Here is a 26,190-nt window from a genome sequence, read left to right as displayed (position 1 = left end):
GGACAGAGAAAGCAAGAGAAAAATGCTGCAACGATGCATGTACCTGTAACCAAGCTGAGAGAAGCAGCTATGACCAGAGGCATTTTCAGCAGACGATACCATGTCAGCAGACTTGGCTGCTTTTTAAGTTCATTTCCTTGAAAAGGGCTGATGTTAACGTAGGCAACAATAAAAACTTGATAATAATCTGCGTTTTGTCAATGTCAGGGTTTAAAAAGAAAATAAAATGGGGGAAAGGGACAAACACCCACACGCACAAAAGAGAGGACCTTCAGGAGGAACACAAACACCAGCTGGCTTGGCTTGTATTGGATTTTCAATTTTTCTTAAGTTAAAAAAGCATATAAGAATTAATTATATTAATGAAATATTGATTCAAAATATTCATACACTGTAAGAAGAATAAACAAGTCCATCTCCTGCTGCTCCTCTTTCTAATGAAGTCCTTTTCTCTGTTTTCAGACTCTAATACAAAAGCAGAAATCAAAGCCTTTTCTCTGCCCTGACCTGGTGTGCACTTCCAGCCCAGTGCAGTTGTTCAAGTTATTCTTAAAAAACCCCAAACAAATCAAAACCCCATTCAGGAAATGAAAGTTAAAAGAATACTTGTTTCATTTAATGATCCCTCCTTCTCTGATCTGTTTAACATACTTGTATCAGGTGTTAGAGTTGGCATCAGCTGCTATTGTATTGGTATTTGCTTTTCTATTTGAGTTTGCAAAATCCCTATCTCACAATGGTGCATGCCAACAATTTCCATGCTGGAAAACAGAGAAATAAACACTGGAACAACTGTTCTGCATTACTGCATAGCGACCAGAGAAAATTATTTTCCCCCCTTCTTTCCTAATGACTCACACCTTCCAAAATCACATAATCTAAAGTCCTGCTTTTCCTCTTGATGTCACTTCTTTTTCGCTGTCCAACTCACTGACTTTGTAAGAAAAAGATTTGCATCTCAGTCCTTTTTATTCTTCCTTTGATAAAAGTGACCTGATCTCCACGAGAAGCAATGGGGAAATCTCCAAATGTTTCAATTCATCTGTTTGAAGCTCAGCTGAACCTTTAAACATGCCACCCTTCTGCCTAATCCCTCCACAAGCTCACATTTCTCCTTTATCCTCCATGGGCTTGTCTATAGGGAAACACCTTCCCAAAACAGCTGTACCAGAATAATTAACCCACTACAGATAGACCAATAAAATACCCTGCCTGGATATTATTCTGGAATTAAATTTATCTTATTCTGGAAGCATGTCTCTGTGCAGCCTTAGCTTTTATTCCAGAAGCTCTGGAGGGACTTATCCTGGTGCAGTCTGCACAGGGCAGTTACTGTGTCACAGCTATGTAAGGAACTTACCCTGCATAGGCACACCAGGAAGGACAATTCGCCCTGTAAGGGCTTGAGAGAGAATTACTTGCACAAAGAGACTGGCATCAGAACTGGGGCTGTTCACTTCCTGCCCAAGCTGTTTCGCTCCTCACTGTCCTTAACCTTATTTAACATCAGCCCAGGACAGTGAGAACTTTGGAGCATGGAGCAAATGCTTGAAATACAGAACAAACCTGGTTCCACTGTGGTTAAAGACCATCACCTTTGCTTGCATTAGGTGTACAGATCTGTAAGATTTTCATACATATGGTTGCTACATGTGCTTGTCCTGATATATATATATATGTATGTCTAAAGGGAAGTTTCAGTGGTTCAAGGTTTTATTTCCAGTGCCTGGCCATCTCTCTGGCTCCCTCCCGACAAGAGCCCAGCAATGCACATGGACTAGCAGGCCTTGGTGAGAGCTTTTTGGTTTTCCTAAACCACCACCTAGTCCCCAGAATCCAGAGGAATCCAGATCCCACTGTGGGATCTCCCCAGGCCCCCCCTGGGGATGTTTGGAGTGATAACAGTACAGTCAGGAGAGGGCAGCTGGAGCAAGACGGGAGGACTCACGCGACTGCACTGATGGTGTCAGCACCAGCTCCATCACCTCTGCCTTTGGCAAGTTCTTCTCACCCTCATGCTTCAGTTTCCCATTTTTTCCTTAGGGGGAATGTAATACTGCTGTGGGGATTAATTAATTGATGAGTATAGAGAGTCTGGAAAGTGTAAAGCATTACACAGGAGTTAAGTGTTATAATTAGGAGCAATTCTGATCTTGATTACAATGAGGTAAAGCTGGAAGTCCTACACCATAGAAAGATTTAAACTGATAAAAAAGAAAGATCAGAATCAGGGCCTTGTGATTTCAAATGTAAACTTGGGGCAGATTCCCTCCTGAGGTACATCGGCAACTGTAATAAGATCGTGGAACACGACAACTTGTCACTTCAGTAACAGATACAGGGAAAATGCCCTTTAAAAAAATTAAACAGGAAGGAAATTTTTACAGTGTTTTCTTTGGCTCTGAAACATACGCCCGGGGAGAAACTGTTCTCAGCAATGCAGTGGATCTTGAAATATTTACTGGGTCTGGCATTTAACATAATCTGTCTTGTATAAATGATATAGAAAAAAACACTTATTATCTTAGACTGCAATCTAGTGTGAGGATGAGATGATATTTTAACAGGGCTGCATTCATCAGCTGTAACAAGAGAGGAAATGTGCTCCAATCCAACATGCCCTGTGGGCAATGTAAATAAGGGTAAGTGACTTCGACCATCAGATAAGTACCAAAATGGGAGGCAGACAGACGGACAGACAGACTGCTAGGGAAGGAAGGCAGTCTGGGGAGGGTGATCTAACTGGGACAGGTAGGGCACCTACTGCCCGCCTTACCTGGATCCAATCTTCTTCCTCCACTTCTGACTCTCGTAAGTGCACCCAACAAGGGTCCTCCAGGAAACTTGCACTTTTTCCTTGGCTTGCAGTGGGATTTGCATGTCTAGCCAGTGACACTGCTATTTTCAGAAGTAATTAAACTTTTAGTTATGCTTTTTAATAGCCAGTAGCTACTGCTTTGTAGTTTTGTTGGATGCACCGTGGAGCGGCGCCGTGGACCTCCAACTGTTCTTCAGACAAGACCCAAGTGTTTGACCACACAGCTAGCAAGGGGGTCAGGATGTGTGCAGCTGAGCTTATAGCCACACACCATAGTTGCAGGTGAAATCAAAACAGGGCAGTACATTTCAGAGCTACAAGAACATCCCTTCAAGGTTTTCCAACACAACTCAGGAGAAGGAACAGTGAAGAGGGAAAGGCCCAGATCCCCAGCCATTATCAAATCTGCAGACAGATTTATTCCCAGGAACACTATGTCAATCTTCAGCCTGTGTTTTCAGGCTGAGCACTGGTAATCGTACAAAAAAGGGAAAGTCATTATATACAGGTATCCACAGTAAAACTGAAATACGAACTCCCCAAAGAGCACTTGTGCTGGAGCACACATGTTGAAAACCATCAGGGGAGGTCAGTGAATTATTTGCGACCTCAGGCCAGTTGCTTAATCTCTTAGTAGTTCAGACAGGCAGAGTCACACTGAAACCACAACCTCCCCATTGCTCCTCTCTGCACAGGGGACAGGGGTATGGAGAATGAGTGTACATTTTCTGAACAAATTCAAAGGAAAAAGAAGCCTAAATAAAACATGAGGAAATTAAAAGGCAGCTCATTTTCTGCCTTGTCTTCAGCAGGAACATCCGGTGAGATCCAGATGGATCCCTCAAGCTTTTGGCATTTAAAGGACCCTAACCTGCCCGATGTAGTCCCAAGATTCCCGTGCACCCATTTGCAAAGAAAGGAAAAGACCCTGAACTGCTCATCAATTTGCATTTCCTCTCCCACAGTTTGCTTGCTGGCTCCTCTGTGTGGGAAGACAGCAGGTTGTTATTATTTTCTAGTCATTGCTTGATCCATCTATTGTAGGGACCATCAGCAGATGACAGTGCACAGGTCAAACATCATTGAACTGTAACATCCATAAGCGCAGTGTCAGAACATGTGTCTGTTCCCAGTCCTTTTAATGTCACTCCCTTACAGACACCCTTTAATTGGCATGATTCAGATATACAGCATTGCAAACATTGAACATCAACAGTATATAGGTGAAACCCTCAGCAACTTAAATCTCCACTAAGTATCAAAAATGTGCCATGACAGTAGCTGCCACTGGTGTGAACAGTTGCATGCAGCAGGGTTAACACAAACACACTTCAAGGTGCAGGAGGCACATTCACAGCCACCAGTGAAGCCAACTCAAGTGCACAATGGAGACAACCAAGCAGCTTGCACAAGCAAGACCTGCTTCCATGGTGAGTGTGACACCATGGCTTTGCATCTGCTGGCATAGTTTGCAGAGGCAGGGTGGCCTCACAGGCATCTTTCACTTTTCCTTACCCTGGGATGGGCAGCAGCCAGGTCAGTGCTGAGCATTGGTTAGTTTTAGCTTGAACGCTAATCATCATATTGAGACTGTGCTGCCCACCTAGCACTGCCAGAGGGCAAACCGCACTGCCATCGTGCCCTGCCATCCAGCAGCACATGGGACTCAGTCCCTGCAGAGATTCCACCACATCTCAGTGCTTCCCCACTGACCTGCACTGCCAACCAGGTACAAACCAGCAGCACCAAGTGGCTGTGATTTGGCTTCTAACGCTGACCATGACTTCAGCAATTCAGGTAACTGCTTTCAAACTGCTGCTAATTGCTGTTAATTTGTGTACCCAGCAGCCCAGCTGGACAGGCAGAGGGTTTTCAGGTTCTAATTTTATCTCGCCTTTAAAGCAGGGTCTGACCCTCCAAGGTTTTGACTTCTTCAGATCCCCTTGGTATGAAGTTATGAGAAAACATTTGTGGTCGGGTGATTTCCTTTTGCCCTAGACAGCTGTCAAGAGCACCAGAATGGCCCAAGGCAAAATGTGATGTGGGTGTAAGGAGTGTCTTAAGCCAGTAAGTTAGAGCAGAGGGTTAGAAAGCCTGAGGAAAAAATGAGCCAATAATTGCTGAAAATCTTCCTATTCTGCTAAGCTTATTTAGTCAAATTCAGTGGCTTCTCTCCAGGCCTTCAGCCTTCTCCACGCCTTAAGAAAGAGCCTTATTAATCATTTTGCTTCTATTGTTTAATTATCCTGAGCATCAGCAGTTCAGATCAACACTTGGCTCTCACAGAACAGATCCCAGCCCTCTCACAAACTGCAGCACCCTGGCAGCGCCTGCTGCAGGAGAAGCTGGAGCTTTGCAGACAGCAGAGGCCAAAGACTGAGGTCCTGGTGAGCACGAGCCAGTGCAGCACTCACCCCTGCATCACACCATACACAGCAGCACTGCTCCCCCATGCCAGCCAGAGCAGGGCCGCCTTTCTCTGACTAGAGCTGACAATCAGGAGCCTTTTAGAAAGTTTAAGCATCTCAAAAGCATTGTCACAAAGTACACTTCACCTACTGGGAGGTCAGCCACTGCTTACAATCCTCCAAGTCAATCTGGAAATGCAACCAGACCCTTAAGAGCCCCCACAACTCCAGGTGAACCAAAAGGAAAGTATCTGTTGCGCCTATGTTGTTTGGAGTGAAAAGGGATTAAAAATGTCTTTATTACAGCCTGCTACTTCTACTAGAAGATTTGTTTAATGAGTAGTGAGAATGGATGAAACCTCTCCACCAGATGTTAAAGAAGGAGTGGAAAAATGGATTAGCAACTGAGACAACTGTCACAGATAGTGCTTGTCCTTTGGGGCGGGGGGGGGATATCTCAGTTTTAATAAACAAATGCACATTTCCTTACTCCAAAAAACATTGCCAACTGAAAGAAAATCTGCTTGAACAGCCACTATTTTCAGTGGTATTTGGGGAGAACTTTTGCCTGCCAAATTCAAAAGTTTGGGAGAAACAGGAAAGGAAGGAAGGGGCATTGATACTTGATTCAACATGTTTGCCGACAGGATGGGTCCTTGGCTGTGGACATCAGGAGCATCTGTTGCTGTGCAAAAGGATGACCCCACACAGTTTGCAAATTGCTGCTCTTTGACTGAGGAGTGCTGCTGTTAGAACTGCACTGAGGCCACGCGGCTCAGGCAGCACCTGCCCGCACAAGGGGGTCCACTTGCACCCCAAGCTTCCAGAATCGGGCCCACTTACACCCTCTGTTCCAACTGGATCAATCATGAACCGCAGCTTCCCTGGATGTCTAAGCCCCTGTCACAGCACACCTCATCTTCCTAAGAAAACACTGGCAACACAAATACAGTTGCTTTTCTCTATGGTAGCCTTTACACAGAAAATCATTTTACTGGAGTGCTCATTTTCATTCAATTACACACTTAAATAATGTTTATAATAATAGCAAGGTGGTTGGGGGGGAGGTGTTACAAAGACTCTTAAAATTCAGCTTCTGCTTCTCCTGCTAAGTCATTGTGCACAGAGCTGCCTCTCTTTAGAGGTGTCAGTCGGGGTCTTTCATGAGGCATTCACTGAATATAGACTGGCTGGTTATTGGGTAATATTTTATACAAAGGCTGAACCTTTATTTAATAGTCAGGAGGCTTCTATTGATTCATGCAGCCCATAATGGTGACTGAGAGCTGGGATTGATTCATTGGCACCTGCTGGTATCCAGGGTTTGATTTCACTCTTTACAATCTCTTCCTTCTGCTTCCCCTAAACACACACTTTCTTCAAATACAAAGGAATAAACCAAGAAGGCCATTTTTGGCAGTAGGTCTACAACTGTAATAAAATGCATATCTTACTATGTGGCATACCTGCAGCTACTTCAGACCCATCTACAACTTTCTCAAGCCTCTCAAATTTCCCTCCATGCTACCTATCTTTATTTTTTTCATTGGATAGGAAATACGAGGTGAAGTCAAGCATAAGAGATACAGGAAAACAGTGTAAAATGCATGACAGCTACAATGCTCAGAAATTAGCTATTCCTTGTACATTTTATACATGTCCATACACATGTACCCTGTCTAGAAGGGAGCCATTTTCCTCCAGTTTAAAAACAAGTAATAAAACTCTGTCATGTTCATATGTAGCTGGTAGCAGCACCTTTGAATCAGCCAGAGAGACGAATTAACAAGGTAGGAGTCTCCACAGTTATGAAAGCCCCCATAACAAAATACCAAAGCCCCATATACTTGCAGAGCAGTTCAATACTTCTAAGTTAAGCAGGTCCCATGGGGTGCAGCACTGCAGCTTTAGAGGCACCCCCAAGTTTCCTAGCAAGAAGCAAGGCCCTTCAGCAGTGCAGTCTGTAGGCACCAGCCCCAGGCACCAGATGACTTCAGACTCATTTCTGCACAAAGATGGCCTATGACCTGTAACAGGGCCACTCAAACCATCTTTAGTGAATGAATCTTTGCCAGATCCTGCTGGTTGTGCTTGCAGAGATGCAGACACCAATGGTCTCAAGCTTTGCTGTTAGTGGTCTGAAACCATTACCTTTGATAGTGGGTCTCTCGCTCTATGATGACTCTTTAAGAAGTGCATATAGCAGGTGATGAAACAACGGACCTTCTTCCCTCTGGGAAGTCCCCTTGGCTCTCCAAACCAGCTTTGTACTCCCACTTCCCCTAATCATCCTCCTGCCCAACGAGATTATGAGATCAGGCATGAAGTCTTGGCCTCGTTAAATCAAGTCTGACTTTTACCACTGGTGTCTGTGGGCCAGAGTTTCATTATAGGCCCTATGTCCCCAGGCCTAACTAATGGCAGACAGAGCTTCACCTGGGGTAAAGCTGGGTTACTGCAGGATTTAATTCATCAGGCGGTCATGATTTGACATGTGAAGACACACCACTGCTTGCTTGTGTGGAACTGTGAGCCCAATGACACCCAAATATTTGAAATTCATGCTCTAAGGCCTAACCCACCATTTATTTCTTTTTTTTTCTTTATCCTTTGCTTCACTATCCGCCTTTAAAATCTTTTTTCCTTGGAGCCCGTCAAAGCTGCCTCCCCAGGGCTCTCCCCTATTGTGTGTGTCGTCATGCATCCCTTTGTAATACCCAAGCTGTGCAGTTGATGCTCAGACTGAATTAGAAAGCAGGCCTCTGTCTGATCTGCAAACATACCTCCAGCCTTATTTTCCTTCCCTTAATGTATTCCAGTCTATGCTTGTGTAGTTAAAATCTTCAATTCCTACCACTCTCTCCTTTTTACATGCTTGTTTTATTTGCACAGTCATTTCACAGTCCAGTTTTTCTTTCTGGTCAGGTGGCCTGTAAAATATTACTAGTTTACTTTCTGAAACATCTCCAGCTGGAGCCCATAATGACATAGCAGCCCCATTCCAGCCTCTCTCAGATCCCTGCTATCAAAGGCTAATAAATCCTTTTCCTTTTCAAATAGCTCTCTCTTCTCTCATTCCCTTCTCTTCCTCCCAAACAACCTAAACATTCTCTCCTCTTTAATGTTAATACCCCTGTTATCTTCTAAGGAAACTGCAGCTCCATCCATGCCTATTTTCCAATGGGCAATGCCTACTCCACACCAAGTCACAACAATGAGCATCCTTCTCCCATTCCCTGTACAAATATAACCTCTTCCTGACTGCATCTGTGACTGATGGCTTTGCTGTTCCTGATCAGGGCTGGTTCTAATTTCTGTCTATCACCCTGCAAGTCTCCACATCACCAACTGCTTCCAATTTGTCTGGCAGGAAGGATCTGGTTAGAGTCAAGGATTTCAACTTTTTAATGCATTTTTTCCACTATATCACAGAAATCACAGAATTGTTGGGTTGGAAGGGACCTCTGGAGGTCATTGGGTCCAACCCCTCCTGCCAAGGCAGGGCCACCTAGAGCAGGTTACACAGGAATGCATCCAGGCAGGTTTTGAATGTCTCCAGAGAAAGAGACTCCTGGGCAGCCTGTTCCAGGGCTCTGTCACCCTTAACACAAAGAAGTTCTTCCTCACGTTGAGGTGAAACTTTTTGTGTTTTAGTTTATCCCATAAGTATATTTAACTAGTTTCCCCCACTCCCACTGTATGAATCATCCTTCCACCTGTGTTGTGGTGTAGACTGGTAAGATGAACCTAGTGCTTGGGGTTGAAACCGTCCCTGAGGTTTTCATCCCATACCTTGACTTCCAATGCCTTAAATTCCTCCCACTGCATTTTCTTAGCACGTTTCTGCTGCAGTGGGACAGTGACTGGGCGCTCAGGAGGTTCTTCTGCCCAGCCAGGTCTCTGCAGCTCTATCAGGTATGTGTAGTCCTATGGGGGTATGTGTAGTCCTATGAGGGTAGACACAGCTTTGAGCAAAGCCATGGGCTCTCCCCTGCCTTAGCCCAACTACCCTGCAGGTCACTTGCACGTGTCCCATGAAGAGGTGTGATCAAATGCCCTCCCATTTCCTATACTAAACCTGTGCAAGGATGCTGCAGCACAGACTCAGCATGAGCTGCGAAAAGCTCTCTGTGTTTAGCCTGCTGGGAGCCCCACACCAGGTGTCCCAGCAGTATTTCCTAAAGTAGCCAAATGAACAAGTTGTTCATGAACAACTCAAGTCCAGAGCTTCCCAAACAATGCTCAGAACATCCCTGGAAGCTGGGATGCCCCATGTTCTTTTGTCATCATTGATATGAGAAACTGTAAGGACCAGCAAATCCCCTCACACTGGGGAAGAAGTCAGAGGAGATAGGAGTGGCTTAGGATTTGCTCCATGTGCCAAGGGTTACTTGTGTGTTTTTAAGCATCAGGCCAAAGTTTGATGAAATTTACGCTATATTTAAGCACGCTGAAAAGAAAATTTGGCCCTAAAATACTTTAGTCCAATGGTGACTGTAAAATGGGATTTACATGTATTTGTGTTAGTGATCTGGAGAAGAGCTTGGGAGGGATGCAGAGGGATATAGCCAACACAGTTCACAGCACCCAGCAATCCACCCTGCTCACTGCTCCAACTTCTGATTTGCCAAAAAGGAAGAGAAAAGCAATTTCCTTCTTTTTCTCTTTTGCAGCCCTTTGACTGACGTCTCCACAGAGCCCCATGGGGCTCCCTGGAATCCAGGGAACCACCTGTATTTGCACCACAGGAAAGCTCTATTAATGCCATTGTTACTAGTGATACAGGCACCCACAAACACCACCACCAGGCTACACACACCCTCCCAAGCAGCCAAGTGGTTCTGAGCCAGCCTGTGGTCTGAGCCTTTAACATAAGCTCTGAGAAATCCTTGAGAAGACCAAACGCAGCGAGTGCCCACCATCCCATCATTCTCCTCTGTCTCATGGGCCCTTCCAGTTTCCCAGTTGTAATCAGTGCTGGGTTTGCAAACTGAGCCATACCTGAACCTGTCAGGATGCCTATGAATGCACCACAGACCCAGAGCCCAGTAGCTGCTCAAGGAGCTGTGCGATTGTACAACTGCTTGTAGCAGTGGAATCTCTATCTGGCTCCAATGGGCTTGTGGTATTTCTAGCAAGCACACAGCCTACGTGGTACCTCTAAAGTACAGCCCTCCAGGAGATCTGTGACATCTTGGTTGGAGCAACTGTACTCCAGGGCTGTAGCTGAAGAGAGGACTGGAATTTCCAGCCTTTTAGCCCACTTGTGTGAAGCTGGGAAGATCCAGAGCGCATATTTTCCTACAAATCTTGAAAAAGCTCCCATTGTAGTTCCCCATCCCTCGTGCCGACACGTTATCATACAGCAGTTGGACCTGGTCTTAACTGGGTCAGCTGGATCTCACTTTTACCTAAATCCATTAGCATAACATTTTAGCCCCTCTCAATCCTCTTCCAGTCTTCAGCTGACACTCCTAAAAATATGGGAACCTGCTTTTCTCAGTAAGCCTCAAAAATAAAGAAAGGCTTGGAAGAAGTTTCAGAAGTGATGAATAAGGTCTGATTCATGCCTCCCATAGGCACACACCTTGCATTAGGGATCAAATATAAGACTCAAAGTCAAGAGCTGTGAAGGGTTTGATCCTGCCACTGACTTTAAATGTGACCAAACCCAATTAATTTTACCTCTTTATCTATAACATTGCTTATCTGGAAAATTGGCTACTAAAGATAATCCAAACCCATACATTTTCTGATATCAAATTTACTGACAATTATGCAGTACTCTCAAGTAGAAGGGTCAGTTTATTAGTGGGTATCGTGTCACACAATAGAATTGTTAAAATGTGGTGTCGCAGAAAGGGACTCAGTCGGAGATCAATGTGATCAGACAAAGCCATTTATTCTAGAAAACTAACTCTTTATATACTATTTCTTAAAGTTGTTTTCACTAACTTGGCACATTGTGATTGGATACATATCTGTGAGGCCCTTAACAACTAACATATAATTGGTTAAGCACAGGTGTGAGAACCTGACCTTCAAAGTTTTCCAACAGTCCTCAATTTAGCAACTCAGTAAATTCCAGCTCCTTCTTATCTTGCTGGGATTCTCACTCCCAGTGCCTCGCTCCCATTCTCCTTCACCTTTTGCTGTTCCTTGGTTTATGTCGAACTCCATGTAGGCACTTGCTGATCTGGGTATGTGGCTGTTCTTTGCCAGAAAATCATCCACAATGTGGCGCTTTTTTCTTTGGCATGGAAGTTTTTACCATCATTTACAAGAGCAGAGGCAATGCATCAGGACAGGTCATGAAGCTCCAGTGCCCCATAGCATCCCCACAGCTACTGGCAACAGGACTATATGGACTTGGGCTATTACACGGACACACCATCTACTTCCCCAGCATGGACTGTCTCCATTCCAAAGCACTGAGCCACATCTCAGCCACTGGAATAAGTCTCCTTAGGACACTGCCAGGAGGAGGTGCGGTAGTGCAGGGCTGAGCATCTCTGCCCACTCTGTGCCCTATTTGCCCTTCCCTTGTGTGAATGGTACAGTTTGCTAAAAAGCACATCAGAGTAATGCCGAGCGGCTGTAATTTGGTGCAGGGACCCCAGCATTTGTGGTATACAGTGTATAGACACAGCTTGACTAGGTAAATGACACAGTTAAACAGGCTAAATCAACAGTGAGGGAGAGGATGAGAAATGATATTGACTGTAATGTTTACACTCACCTTCCAACTCACTGATGAATTGGTAATTTTTCTGCTGGAATAAAAGATCCCTCTTGCTTTAAAGACAGCTATTTGATGAGGCACAAGGGAGACAAACAGTTCGTTCAGTTTGACCTGCTCTGTCATTACAGCTCTTTGTTTTCCCCATCCCTTTCTTTTACTCCGACCTTTAGGATGTGGGACTTGGTGGGTTGGTTTTATTTTCATTTTCTTTTATTTTTGGCCAGGTCAGCTCAAACGGACCCTGTTTCCCAAAGATAACATGAATGCGGAGTATTAATGCAGACTTCGCCTATTGTGTCCCTTTGCCTCCCTTCCCCCCGTTTCCCCCACGCGCCACATGCCCCCCCCTTGCCTGCAAGCTCATCTGCACAAAAGCACACCGAGTCCCCACTCAGCAGCCCACCTTGAACAAAACACTCCAGGACTCTTGAACCAGCAGAAGTGCTAATCAAGCAGGGCCCTGTGCTGTGTGCTTCTGCAGTGGTTGCCTGGCATAGAAATGGGCTGTCTGGCCGCAGCTATGAGGTAACGTCTGGCTTTTTTGCCAAGCTGCAGAACGAGTCAGACACTCCCTGGAACAACATTTCTTCAGGAAAAAAAAAAAAGAAAAGTTAGGCAAGAAATGATCTTCCAGAAACTTCCCTGCATCTTTCGGGGGGGAAGGAGGGGCCTCCCCCTCCCTGGGTTTTAAGTTATATAACCAATTACTTAGAATGCAATGGGCTTCATCAGCTGATTTGGGGCAATACTCTTACGAAACGCATTTCTCACTCTTACGAGGTGAGCTGGGAATTTGGGAAGGGGCAAGAACACACACACATACACACGCACACACAATATATATACACGCACAGACATACCCCACTCCCTTCCCTGCAACGCTGTCTAGATCTGTCAGCTATTTTTGGATGCAAACTGAAATAGAGCACTACGCATTCAACCAAGGCAGAGCTAGCCTGCATCTGCAGCAGCTTTTCTGCAGCACCACCAATTAATCTAATTAACCAGTTAGAGGAATTCTGTGTTCCATTGCAGCAGCAGCAGCCCTTCTCTTTCCCTTACACATTCTTTATTTACCAAGGCTGGATGGTATTCTTGATTCAGCATATTCTGCTTTTTGCATCACTGACAACTTGATTTTTTTTCCCTGAAGGACAGAAAATACACAGTTCATTTTTGCTGCAGTGACAGTTGAGAAATAATCTGAAATGAGGAGACAGCTGTTCCTTTGGAGTTTCAAGCTGCAGCTAACAAACTCTTGTATTAAGTACTTGTGTATATGTATCAGTCAAAAATGTAGACTTGATCCTAGGTGATACCCTTCGAAGAGTTAATTCCTGAGAAGCAGCAGCTTTGAAAAGGTGCAAGAAGGAATGTCTTTTCCTCAGGGTAGGACCAGCCAATGGAGCCGGGAGCCGGTGATGTAATGCTCCAGACCTGGTGCATCATTGGTCCCGCAGATATTAGACTTGATATGATTTTGGAGAGATTGGTGAGAGGAGTTTTTGCAGAAGAGCCTGTAAATTTCCCTGCACCAAGGACATTGCACTTCAGTTCTCTTATGTTCTTCAGCCAGGGCATGTCTAGCTGGTAGAAGTTTGCTCTAATGATAATGCTTCTGTCTTGCATCTTCTTGGTTCAGCTATTCTGTGTCCTGCTATCTGGGAGGCATTTATTCCTCTGAAGTCAGACTGTGCTGGAATTACTTCTCCAGCCTGGCCATGAAATTGAAATGAATTTTTAATAAAAAGCAGTTGTTTTTTCTCTGACTCACCTCTGAACTCTTAATTGTTTCAAGGCACCGACTTCCAATCCCCCAGCTTCCATTACCTTCCCAGGTTTTCATCTGCCCAGTCTTATTTCTGTAGCTGATTAGTTCACGAGGAGATGGTTGATGATGTCTTAAATGAACCTTTCCAGTCTGGGCTTGCTCTGAAGGAATCTGCTTGAACCACCTTAATGTCTTTCAGCTCAGGAACACGGCACCTTTTGCCCGCCAAGGTCTCATGTTGCAGCACTTGCAGGAATGAAGCTGCAGTTCCTGGCCACTCCAGTGCACTAAGTAGTTTGTTTGAAGTTTAGCCATGATTCAGTCACCGAATCCTCTGAGATTCTCATCCCCTTCTCTCATCACCCAAGTAAAATAAAGAGTCTCAGAAAAACTACAGGGATGATTAAAGCCTTTGTCAAACCAGGGAAGAGGAACAAGGAATTGCAGAGATGTTCACAGGTTGTCTTCTACAGGTCCCCTGGAGATGTGGGCATTGGCAGTGAGGTCAAGGCAGCATCATGGGAAGCCCAATCCAGCCCACAGAAGCTCTGAGCAGTGCAGTTTCCCGTACTTCCCCTGGGCACCCTGAAGAGCTCTGCCAGTTGCCAGAGGCCAAATATCACAAAAGTGCTGTGGAGGGTAGAGCTGTTCCAAGATACAAACGAGTTTGCACTCCTGAGGTTTGCTTCTTTCCCAAACAAGAACAAGCACATGAAATCCTGAAGTTCCTGGAAAACTATGGGTAAATATAATTTTTGCTCAGCTTTTTAATTTTATTTCAGGATAACCAAAATGTATGGTTTTATACAGACTTTTGTAAAGACATAGATAAATATATTAATGATATAAAGAAAATGAAAAGCGAAAGAATTCATTCCAGAAATGGAACTTTTCCTATCACCTTCTGTTTTTGTCTGAAATAAAATCAAACTTTCAATGAAGCCGGGTCAGGTTAGTGGCATGTTTGAATAGCGATAAACACCTTCTGAGGCCAAACAACCTCCACTTCTGTTGAAAGCACAAAGAGGGGCTGAACAAACATTGCAAGGTCCTCTCCTTGTGCTGTGCAGTCTAAGTTACTTCTACAACTGGATTATCCTTGGCATACTACTGTCTTCTTTGTCTGTGTAACACAGTCTTAAAAACCTTTCAGAGAATGAGAGCTAAAACTAACTTAGGGAGTCTGTTCCACTACCTAACCCTCCTAATAAGCAGAAAGCTTTTCCTAATATCCAATCTAAATCTTTTTTGCTGCAAATCAAGCTGATTTCTTCTTAAGCTGATGTCCTACCTCCAGTGGAGAAAGGAAATAACTAACCATCACCTTCTTTAAATCAACCTCGTAGTACTTGGCTATTATCATGCCCTTTCTTAATCTTTTTTCCCAGATGAAACCAATCCAGTTATTTCAATGTTCTCACTCACAGTATCTGAATTTCAGATAGTCCCTGTTGTCGCTTCCATGGGATTTTGACTCGTTTTTAAAGTTTCCAGAACTGGACCTATTATGTTGTGCTCCTGACTGATGTATTGCTGCATCCTTTCATGCTGCTCTTCAACACAGGCAAGGAGAGCAGTGGTTCCTTCTCTGCACAAGGGATGAAAGCTGGGGAGGGGGTTGTCACCCAGGCAGGTCTCCTGCTTTGTGACATTTTGTTGAAGAAGTGTCCATGTTTGAGACACCACACAAATTAAAACCAGTCACAGGCTGTAACTCCTCAGCTTCCCAGAGGAGGAACGATGCACAGTGTACCCTAAAAGAAATATTTCTGTTAACTGTGCCCAGTGTTTCCACAGCTCAGCACTTAGCTGTGCTTTCCGCCTGCTACCAACCAGCTATTCATTTTTACTGACTTTCCAGTATGGTGAGGGAGGAATACCTCTTAAAGTTGATCAGATTATTGTTATTACATGGTAAAGAAGGGAGGGTGAGATGAAACATATGGGAAGTGCAGACCACAGTTGAGCACAATGCCAGTGCAGCGCACGCTGTGGTGGTGTGAAGTGCTACCAGTTTTGTTCTCTTGAATGCATGGGATGCAGCCTATCCTTGGTCCTTCTGGTTGTCCTGCTCAGTTGAAACATGTTTGTCATCTGTATCTTAACTTCTGAGTTACTGCTTATTCTGAGTAAACTGCTTATTCCGAGCTCAAGATCAGAGCATCCCGACATGTAGGAAGTCAAGGAAGAGGGCCAAGAGACCTGCGTGGCTAAATAAGGAACTGCTGGGTATGCTCAAGTGGAAGAGGAGAGTTTACAGCTCATGGAAGGAGGGGCTGGCCACTTGGGAGGAATATAAGGCTGCTGCTAGAGGATGTAGGAAGGCAGCTAGGATGGCTAAGGCCTCCTTAGAATTAAATCTGGCGAGAGGGGTCAAGGACAGCAGAAAGAGCTTTTTCAAATACATGGCTGATAAAACTAACACCAGAGGCAAGGTAGGCCCACTGGTGAATGGGATGGATGCTCTGGTGACTGAAGATACAGAGATGGCAGAGTTATTGAATGCCTTCTTTGTCTCTGTTTACTCTGACGGAGGCAGTCCTGAAGAGCCCTGTACCCCTGAGACCTCAGATGAAGTCAGGTCAGTGGAGCAGTTTGCCTTAGTCGATGAGGAATGGGTTAGAGACCAGCTGAGCAATCTGGACATCCATAAATCCATGGGTCCAGATGGGATGCACCCGCGGGTGCTGAGGGAACTGGCAGAAGTCATTGCTAGACCACTCTCCATCATCTTTACCAAGTCTTGGGAAACGGGAGAGGTGCCTGAGGACTGGAGGAAAGCAAATGTCACTCCAGTCTTCAAAAAGGGCAAGAAGGAGGACCCGGGTAACTATAGACCGGTCAGCCTCACCTCCATCCCTGGGAAAGTGATGGAACACCTTATCCTTGATGCCATCTTAAGGCATGTCAAGGATAAGAGGGTTATGAGGGGCAGTCAACATGGCTTTACCAAGGGGAAGTCATGCTTGACCAACCTCATAGCCTTTTATGAGGAAATAACACGGTGGATGGATGATGGCAGAGCGGTGGATGTGGTCTACCTTGACTTCAGCAAAGCATTTGACACAGTCTCCCACAGCATCCTCATAGCTAAACTGAGGAAGTGTGGTCTGAATGATCAGGTGGTGAGGTGGACCGCGAACTGGCTGAAGGAGAGAAGCCAGAGAGTTGTAGTCTATGGGGCGGAGTCTAGTTGGAGGCCTGTATCTAGTGGAGTGCCTCAAGGGTCAGTACTGGGACCAGTATTGTTTAATATATTCATCAATGATTTAGATGAGGGAATTGAGTGTACTATCAGCAAGTTTGCTGATGACACTAAGCTGGGAGGAGTGGCTGACATGCCAGAAGGCTGTGCTGCCATCCAGCAGGACCTGGACAGGCTGGAGAGTTGGGCAGGGAGTAACTTGATGAAATATAACAAGGGAAAGTGTAGAGTCCTGCATCTGGGCAGGAACAACCCCAGGTTCCAGTATAGGTTGGGGAACGACCTGTTAGAGAGTAGTGTAGGGGAGAGGGACCTGGGGGTCCTAGTGGACGGCAGGATGACCATGAGCCAACACTGTGCCCTTGTGGCCAAGAAGGCCAATGGCATCCTGGGGTGTATTAGAAGGGGGGTGGTCAGTAGGTCGAGAGAGGTCCTCCTCCCCCTCTACTCTGCCCTGGTGAGACCGCATCTGGAATATTGTGTCCAGTTCTGGGCCCCTCAGTTCAAGAAGGACAGGGACCTGCTGGAGAGAGTCCAGCGCAGGGCAACTAAGATGATTAAGGGAGTGGAGCATCTCCCTTATGAGGAAAGGCTGAGGGAGCTGGGTCTCTATAGTTTGGAGAAGAGGAGACTGCGGGGGGACCTTATTAGTGTATATAAATATATAAAGGGGGAGTGTCACGAGGATGGAGCCAGGCTCTTCTCAATGGCAAACAATGATAGGACAAGGGGTAATGGGTACAAACTGGAACACAAGATGTTCCACTTAAACTTGAGAAGAAACTTCTTCTCAGTGAGGGTAACGGAACACTGGAACAGGCTGCCCAGGGAGGTTGTGGAGTCTCCTTCTCTGGAGACATTCAAAACCCGCCTGGACACATTCCTGTGTAACCTTATCTAGGTGTTCCTGCTCCGGCGGGGGGATTGGACTAGATGATCTTTTGAGGTCCCTTCCAATCTCTAACATACTGTGATACTGTGTGTATCAAGCTGGTAGAAATTTGTTGCCACCAGAGAACAGTGACTGCCAATTTCTTTCTTTGCTCGATTGACCAAAATGAGGTTTTGTTTGCTACTTTGTGGAAACAGTGCATCCTTTCACTAGCACCTAAGCAGAAGTATTAAGATGAAGCTACTGTACAATCATACAAGATCGAATCTAAAAAGCCCCCCAAAAGCCCCACTGTGTAATTTGCTTTAACACCATGTTTATGGGCTTTGACAATGAAGCTTGCCACATTAGAATATAATGACAAATCCACATTCTGTGATTCTGTAGTTATTTTCCCAAGCACCAGCAAGAACACTTTTTCTCTTCCAGACATTTCTGGCTCGTAAAGAGACATTTTGTATTGGCCTTGGAAAACTACTGTTTCAACAAATCAGGAGCTGTGCTGAAGCCCCTGCCCTCCCTGCACACACTTTACAGGGCGAGTTCAGGAGTGACTGTGCAGGGTGTTCACTGTGTGGGGCATAGAAACGCATCTCAGTTGCGACTCCAGCTTCTCAGCACTGCTGCATAACAGTGACAGCAGTGTTTAGAGGGAATTCTGCTGCTTTGCTACTGTGGGTCTTCCTATTTCCTTCAGGCAGTTTGAGAACGAGCCTTTGGTCTAGCAAGTACCTTCTGCAGCACAGGATTCCATATAAACCAAGCAACAGACCATGGGAATATACATGAATTATACATGAAATAAAGGCGAATTGGGGATTTGAAAATATGACCATCTCCAAATACCCTTCTGATGTGACAGGGAAGTCCAGTGGACAATGCAAAATGCACTATCAAGTGCTTGTTCTTCTGCAGGATATTTGTAAAGCCACGCAAAGTAACCATGCAGGGATGTCAGCCTGCTCAAGTAGGTCCCATCAGTCACCCATGGCAGAGTCTCCTGTGGAAGGACACCTGACTGGAGATGCTGAGATATTTTACTGCCACCATGCTTCTTTACAAATTGAGAGCAGAAAAATTCCACTCCACAGGACATAAAGTGTCAGTTTAAGTGTTAATTATATTTTCATATCAGAACATAAACTCAGTTTGTAAGAACATGGGTGTCCTTAAAATACATCGTAATAAAGAATTGAAAACAGCTAGTGTTCTTGAATTAATTTTCACACTTACAACTTTAAAGAATAGTTCCCTTTTTCTATCTCATTTTTTCAGCTCTATAGGGCTTTGTGCTTGCCTTGTCATTTCATCAACAATATGTCAGTCTGTAATTTGCAGTGTTTCTTTCAATTAAAACTAAAATGCCCCAAAATAAGGATGACAATGACAACAGAAGCAAAGTCTCAACAATGTATTAAGCTCTGTGGGCATGGTAATTTGAAAGAATATGTATAACTTATTTTATCACTGATAGAGAAAACTGCAAAGGTTCAAACTATAATTGTGAAGATAATATCCTTCTGTTGCTATTAATGGCTGCTGTCTGTGGCATATACATTACTTCTGATTTTCACAGCTCATTCGCATCATAAATGAACATGAAGAATCCCGTGGAAGATACTGTAGGTATCACATTTATCATCATATCTGAGGGCTTTCTTTGGGATCACAGAAATTGGACCTTACATATATATACCTGAGTTACTTCATTTATTGGATTGCAAAATTTTAAATCTTCCCAAGGTCATTACGCTAATGGGAAGCACAAGGTTAAAAGATGCTGACTACAGACTATGCAGAACCTTTCTGATACCTTCTAAGCACTCATTTCTAATTCGTAAAGCTACTGACTTCTTGTTTTTAAGCTTCTCCAAACTCCTGCAAATCCCAGGAGCCTGGAGCAGTCTTCCAAACCTCTAGCAGTACATTTACTTTCTTCTGAGTTAACTACTAGACCTAATTAAACAACACTGTCTCATCTGAGTGGATGATATTCCTACAGTCTGCATACAAATGAAAATCCTAGTTCTGTTAACATTCAGGTCAGTTAATCAGAATAAACCTCTTTAAAACTGAAAAGAGTGAAGTAATTTCAAAGTCAGTCAGGCTCCTAACTAATTTTTAAGGATGTCATTTGTAATATTCTCTATTGGTTCCCTTTAAACAGTAAAAAAAAAAAAGAAGAGCTCAGAGTTCTCAGATCAGCTTAATTCAATGAAAGAAAAATAGGGAATTTTACATGAGGAGTTGCTAAAGAGCTTCAGTTTCCAAAGGGCAGGCATGCAGTTCTGCGTGTTGAAAATTGCACAGACAGTTGCCAAAACAGCATGTGCAAATTAGACATCATTCACATAATGAACTTGTTAGAAGACTAATTCAAGATTTGCATGTGGAAATCCAAATGTGGAGCTACATTATTCCTTGTGAATGCAGATGTATCTATTAGCCTGTGTATTTTAGCAGATGTTATTTTGGAAACAAGATCCCAAGTCCTCACAGTACAGAAATTAATAACTAGAGATTGTAATTTCATGGAGAGCTTCTCTCTTACATAGGACATGATACAAGACAATCAGAAATATTGAGATTTCATCTCACCCTCATGACAGATTTTCTCTGTTAGCTCAGGGGAATGATATTACTTTTACCTACTTTTGTTTACCTATCAGTGAAATGGCTTTAATATTCCTTATTGGCCATCACACGTGCACAGACTCAGTTAGTGCTTATAATTCTCTCTAAGCTCTGCAAATGATTCACATGTTTTGGAAGAGAGTTTAAACTTGAATTGTTTAACCCAACCATTTTCCTATTGCAAATGCTAATCACTTGGCAATAATTTTCTAGTGTTAAAGAGGGAAGGAAAACAACAAGAAGGAAAGAGACCCAGATCCAGGTATAGAGGCAAACTCTGAGGTAGGCTAGGCCTTCGTAATTGGAGTTGGAACTTTGGTGAATAAGTAGGCTTCAGATAAGGGTGTACAGAAGAATTCAGAAAGCAGAAGCTGTGCTTTCATTCACTAAGCAAGAAAAGGCTGCATTTGGTTCAGTGTGGTTGGGATCGTACCTCTCTCACTAATCCTTAAAATGGTGAGTTTCAAAATGTGCATGCCATGGGTGCTTGGGTTTGGGCTTGGCTGCAGTGATGACAAATGCAAGGCTTTGCTTAGCATTCAGTTTGCACATTGCTAAAATGCATACACCTTGCTGCCCAAGTTTTAGGCCTGTAATAACTGTTTTGAAAGTGCAACGCTATTTTGAGCTTTATCTACATTTTATTTTCATTGAAAATAATTGCTGTGATTTAGGGACTGTCTAATGCCCTGCTGCTATCTCCAAATCTCTAGTAGTATGCTGGCATCCAGTAGTGAACCTAAAAGCTGCATAGATTTTCAAGTTATAGCATGTTAATCTCATTCAGTATGTATAACTATCTCTCTAAGTGAAAAGATGAATGCACCAGGTTTTATATGTACTATTACTATTTTGCATTTGAAGTCCAGTAAATGCTAGGAAAGGAAAAAAAAAACACCACAAAACCAGAATAAAATTGATGCAAGTATTTGTTTTGAATTCAATAACCACATATGATTTGGCCCGCCCCAATGTGCTCTCTCCATAAAAACTGAAGGTGAACATTATTCGCATCACCTTGTAGGGAAAGAAATCTGCATTCAGGAAGACTGGAGTATAAGGCTAGTGAAATCCTGACTTTGTGTAAGACATTAGCAAACCTTTTGTTAGCTTCATTAAGAATAATATCATTGCTGGATATAGCCTGTTATACTGACACAGGAGATGCAAAGCAAGATGCTAAGACTGACTCAACTCTAATGGAAAATTAACACAGATCTTAATTTCTGGCTGGGCAGTCAGCAAGAAAAGCAAGAGGAAATGTATTTTACAATAAAATCCAAAGGATTTACTTTGTGTCCATCACTATATTATTACTCCTTGTACCTGTTCAATAGGCCCTTCTTATGCTTTCTGTTCTCTCCCCTTCTCAGAAGCTGTCTCCTGAAGGATATGCAAAAAAGTACAGCCTAACCCTTCCTAAGAGAAGTATCACAGTCTCTTGCACAAGTAATCTGGCACAATGCAGCTATCACTAATAACTCTGTAGTATGTGAATCCTATTTTGTGGCATACCCTGAGATGTCTGTATCTGTCGCATTGACTTCTGGTTTTCAAATCCAGCCAGGGAGGAAACCTTCCCAAGGAATCTTATACAAGCAGTAAAAGAAAAATGCTATAACATGGATTCAGAATCGTTGCTGCACATCACACATTCATGTGGTTCCAGTTACTCTGCTCCTACTCTTGCTGTCAGAGGGTTGGCAATACCCAGGGGTGTGGTTTGCGTGTGAGATTAGGCAGGTTGAGAGGCAGGCTTTTATCATTGCTCCTGCAGTGCTTATGATTTTTTTTATGTGTTCCTACTCGTAATTTTATCACTTAGGTATTATTTCACAGTGGTTTTTATTGCACTTTTTACTACAGGAGTCTTGTGGGTATTGGCGTTAGCAATTGGCGAGCAAGCTTCTGTCACTGTGAAAACCAGGTACTGAGGTGGCCAGAGGAAGCTGGCATTTTCCATCTGTGAGGTCTGTATATTGTGATGAAACCTCAAAAGATGCCTGATGTCATTTACTCAAAAGCCAGCCATCTGCATTATTGTTTCATGCACGTCCTGAAGAAGTTTCTAAGACTCTGCAGCCCAGGCAGAAGGCAAGTGCTTGAAAGAGCTTACAGGCAGATTGGTTTTATTATCCAAATTGGGTCACTCATTCCTAATTATTTATAACCTCTATCTTCAGTGTATTCCACAGCATGATGAATACTCTTAAATGGGAAAGTTCCTGGACATCAAACTTCTGCTGTTTTCTCTCACAAGGAATCCCTAAGCAGAATCCCCCTTGGGGAGACAAGAACTGCTGCTCTTCTGCTGGGCCTCAGGGCAAGTCAGCATTGTGAATGTGCTCCCTCCTGAACTCCAGCCAGCCTCAAGAATAACATTCATCGACTCCTTGTGTAGCTTCTGATAATGAGGGCTCCCTCATTACCAAGTCTAATTATCAGAGTGTGATTGTAAAGGACACAACCTTAACATACAGGCTTTCATGACCCATTTCTTTACCCAGTTTATCTGGATGCTTCACCAAGTTGGAATTGGCAGCATGCAGCTAACATCCTCACTGAGCACTTTCCTTCAGTCCCACACTAGCAGTCAGTTGAAATCAGTTTGATGAACCAGTGGGTCAGCAGGAGAGAAACACAGCATATTAGTCTGTAAGCTTCTTAGATAAAATGTCCCAGTGAACTGGGACGACAAGAAGATTCAGAATGAGACCCTGCAGTTAGGGGAGGGGAATTAATGGACATTTGCTGGTTTTATTTTAAGGAAATCAATGGACTTGCTGGAGACTGGGTGATGGAACACAGAGCTGGTGGAATGGACAGCCAAAGATCACTATTTTCCTTTTAAGCAAATCAATGTGTTAATTGGGATTCTGGTGGGATTCTGAAGCTGCTAATGGAGGTGGGGGCCAGTGGATGATCATTAGTCTTTATTGTAAGCAGTACAGTTGGTTAATTGGGGTGTGATTGTTGTTGAAAGAGAGAACAGGCAAAGAATGAGAAGTGATTTTTAAAAGCTGTCACTTTAAACTTTCTCTAATGAAATTAATTTATTAAGAAAGCTAGGGGAAGATATAATTTGTTACTCCTTCAGGACTTTGAACTTGGGGAGATCCTAATTTTGATGAGACCATTCTCTTTTATAAGGCATGTTTTTTCAGCTTTCCATCCAAGTGTAGAGAGAAATTAAGTCATCCTTGGAAAGTTACTATTTATCAGAGCCTTATGAAGTTGGTGGCAATGTTTCATCAGGTCAGATGAGATCAGGTCTTCTCCAGACACCCATATGAACATAGACACAGTTCCATGCTTTATTTCAACTTGGAATTTTTTATGGTTGCCTGGGTGAAGATGCACAGTTTCATATAGATACTAGGTTGTGCCTCAGAGCTGATTTTCTGCCTAATTCACAGTTATCCCATTATCCCACACTGTGAAGACCTCCAGGCTAGATCGTGCAGTAAAATCTAGATCTGGCAGAAAACTGAGGCATTATATGTAGGCCTTCTTTGCATGTGTGAGAGTTGCTTGCACACAATATGGACCAAAAGAGCTAGGCTCAAACATTGATGAGACTTTGATATTATTAATTATAATTTCAAGTCAACTTCTCAGGAATCTTCATTTGCAAACCGACTTCTAAAAATCCAGCCCACAAGTTTAGGAGAGAGCAAATTTCTGCTTGTAATTTCACCCCCAGCACATCTGACTGTGAGAAGCTGGAAGCCTGGCTCTGTTCAGACAGCGAGTCAGGGAAGTGAACAGCACAAAGGCTGAGTGGGTTCATTTCAGCCCTCAGTCTGCCCTCAAGTTACCAGCAGCTACAAGTGGGGAAAAGCTGGTCTGGTTTATTCTCACTGAAAGAGGGAACATTTCCCTTGGAGAGCAGGTGGAGACGAGGTGGCTGTTTCTGTGGATGCACTCAAGGGTTTTTCATGAAAGGGGCTATTTGCAAAACTGTATTGGAAAATTTATTGAAAAATTGTGGAAAGAACCATTTTAGGGTAGAGTCAAAGGGAAGTTACACACACACACACATACACACACAGAGCTTAAACCAAACTGAACGCATCATTTAGGATGAGTAAAATATGTCACTTAGTTTGAAGTCGAAGGTATCATTTCACTTACAAGCATTTACAAACTAAACCCAGGTACATCTCTGAAAGGTGTACTGTTTCATGTAAAATTGTTGAAAGGGAACATTTTGACTTGCTTAAATTTTAAGAATGAAACAACTTGTTAAGTTGAACATGAATTCACAAAATGTTTCTGTTGACCCAAATCTGTTTTCTTCAGAGCATGATGTTTTATCAAAACATATTTCCCAGTGCTAGGAATAAATCCCAGAACTCTTCTTATCACCACACAGAATTGAGCTCAAGTTTTAATTAAGCCACCTCTCCCATCCCTGCTCAGAGCGTCCTTCTTTTAATTGCAGGTCAGAGGGATGTTACTGCACAATCAACACTGAGCATCTCATGGATTCGCAAGTTTCAGACCAGCTCTTTTTTTTCCCACTGAAGCATGTAGTATCCACATTTACCATAATGTGATTCCCTAATCATCTTGTTGAATGTTGAAAGGAAAGCCGGCAGACTTTCTGGTGTTGCTAAAAGCCCTCAGGCCAGGCTGGCAGATAACAGCCCTCTTATTTATTTGTCTAAATAAGCATACAGCATGATGGATAAGCTGTCAAGGAAAAATCAGATCAGTGGGGACATAGCTTCAAGGGAATTACTCACTATCTCTCTGCCAGTTCTGCTACACTTGTCTTAAAAAAATAAAAATTAACATAGTTGGTGGTGAGTGCCAGAAATTACATTTCAAGAATAACAGTGATATTTTCTACAGAGCATTTCAGCTGGAAGGGTCAAGAGCTCTAGCATACAATAACGACAAAAATAATTTCAGGGAGGTATTTAGCCCAGAAGTGAAAGCAGAGTATGTGAAATTGCAAATGGCTCCGTGTAGGTGACTGACAGGAGGTGAAAGCATTTTAATTGTTCCAGATTTTCAGCTCTTTCTATGTATTTATTTGTGTGTGTCTGAAAAGAAAGTACGGGGGTTCCTGAGAACCTGAAAGCTTTTAGCAAACTCGTAAAACCAGACATGGTAGGAAATGAACTTGATCTAAAAAAAAAAAGCTACTTTTAGAAATACAGCTCCATGTCTGGCCACAAAGTAATTAAGGTTCTTAAAGCTTTCCTGCCCAGATGAGTGGCTGGCACAAAAATAATAATAACTATACAGTAATAACAGCAGTGACTTGTCACTGAAGGGAACAGGTAACAGTAAACAGCTTCAACAGAAGGGTCAAAGCAAAGGAGTGGTGGGAGCAAGTGATATGGTAAGGGGTGGTAAGTGGGTGTCCCTCTGAGTTGGTGGGTGTTGGAGGTGATACAAGGGAGGAGAATAGACGCTTCTCCACAAGACAGTGCAGAACAACCTGCCTTAGAGTTCAATTCATAAAAAGAATATAATTGAGTCATATTTTTTCCACTATTCAGTGTGTGTGTGACATAAGATGCAAATTCCATGTGTGATTCATAGAATAAAATGTCAGGTTTTGAAAAGCCTCCATGAGCCTAAGAGCTGGTTCAGGTCAGAATTCAGCCATTGCAGGGAAACTGGCTTTTCTCTTCTATCCTGTCTTTCAGTATCCAAAGGCAGAACCTGGGGACCTGGCATGGACAAGGGTCACCACCTCCTGCAGT

The sequence above is a fragment of the Psittacula echo genome (genome assembly GCF_963264785.1).
Source record: "Psittacula echo genome assembly, chromosome: 12".
Lineage (NCBI taxonomy): Eukaryota > Metazoa > Chordata > Aves > Psittaciformes > Psittacidae > Psittacula > Psittacula echo.
Note: the sequence above shows the minus strand (reverse complement) of the source record.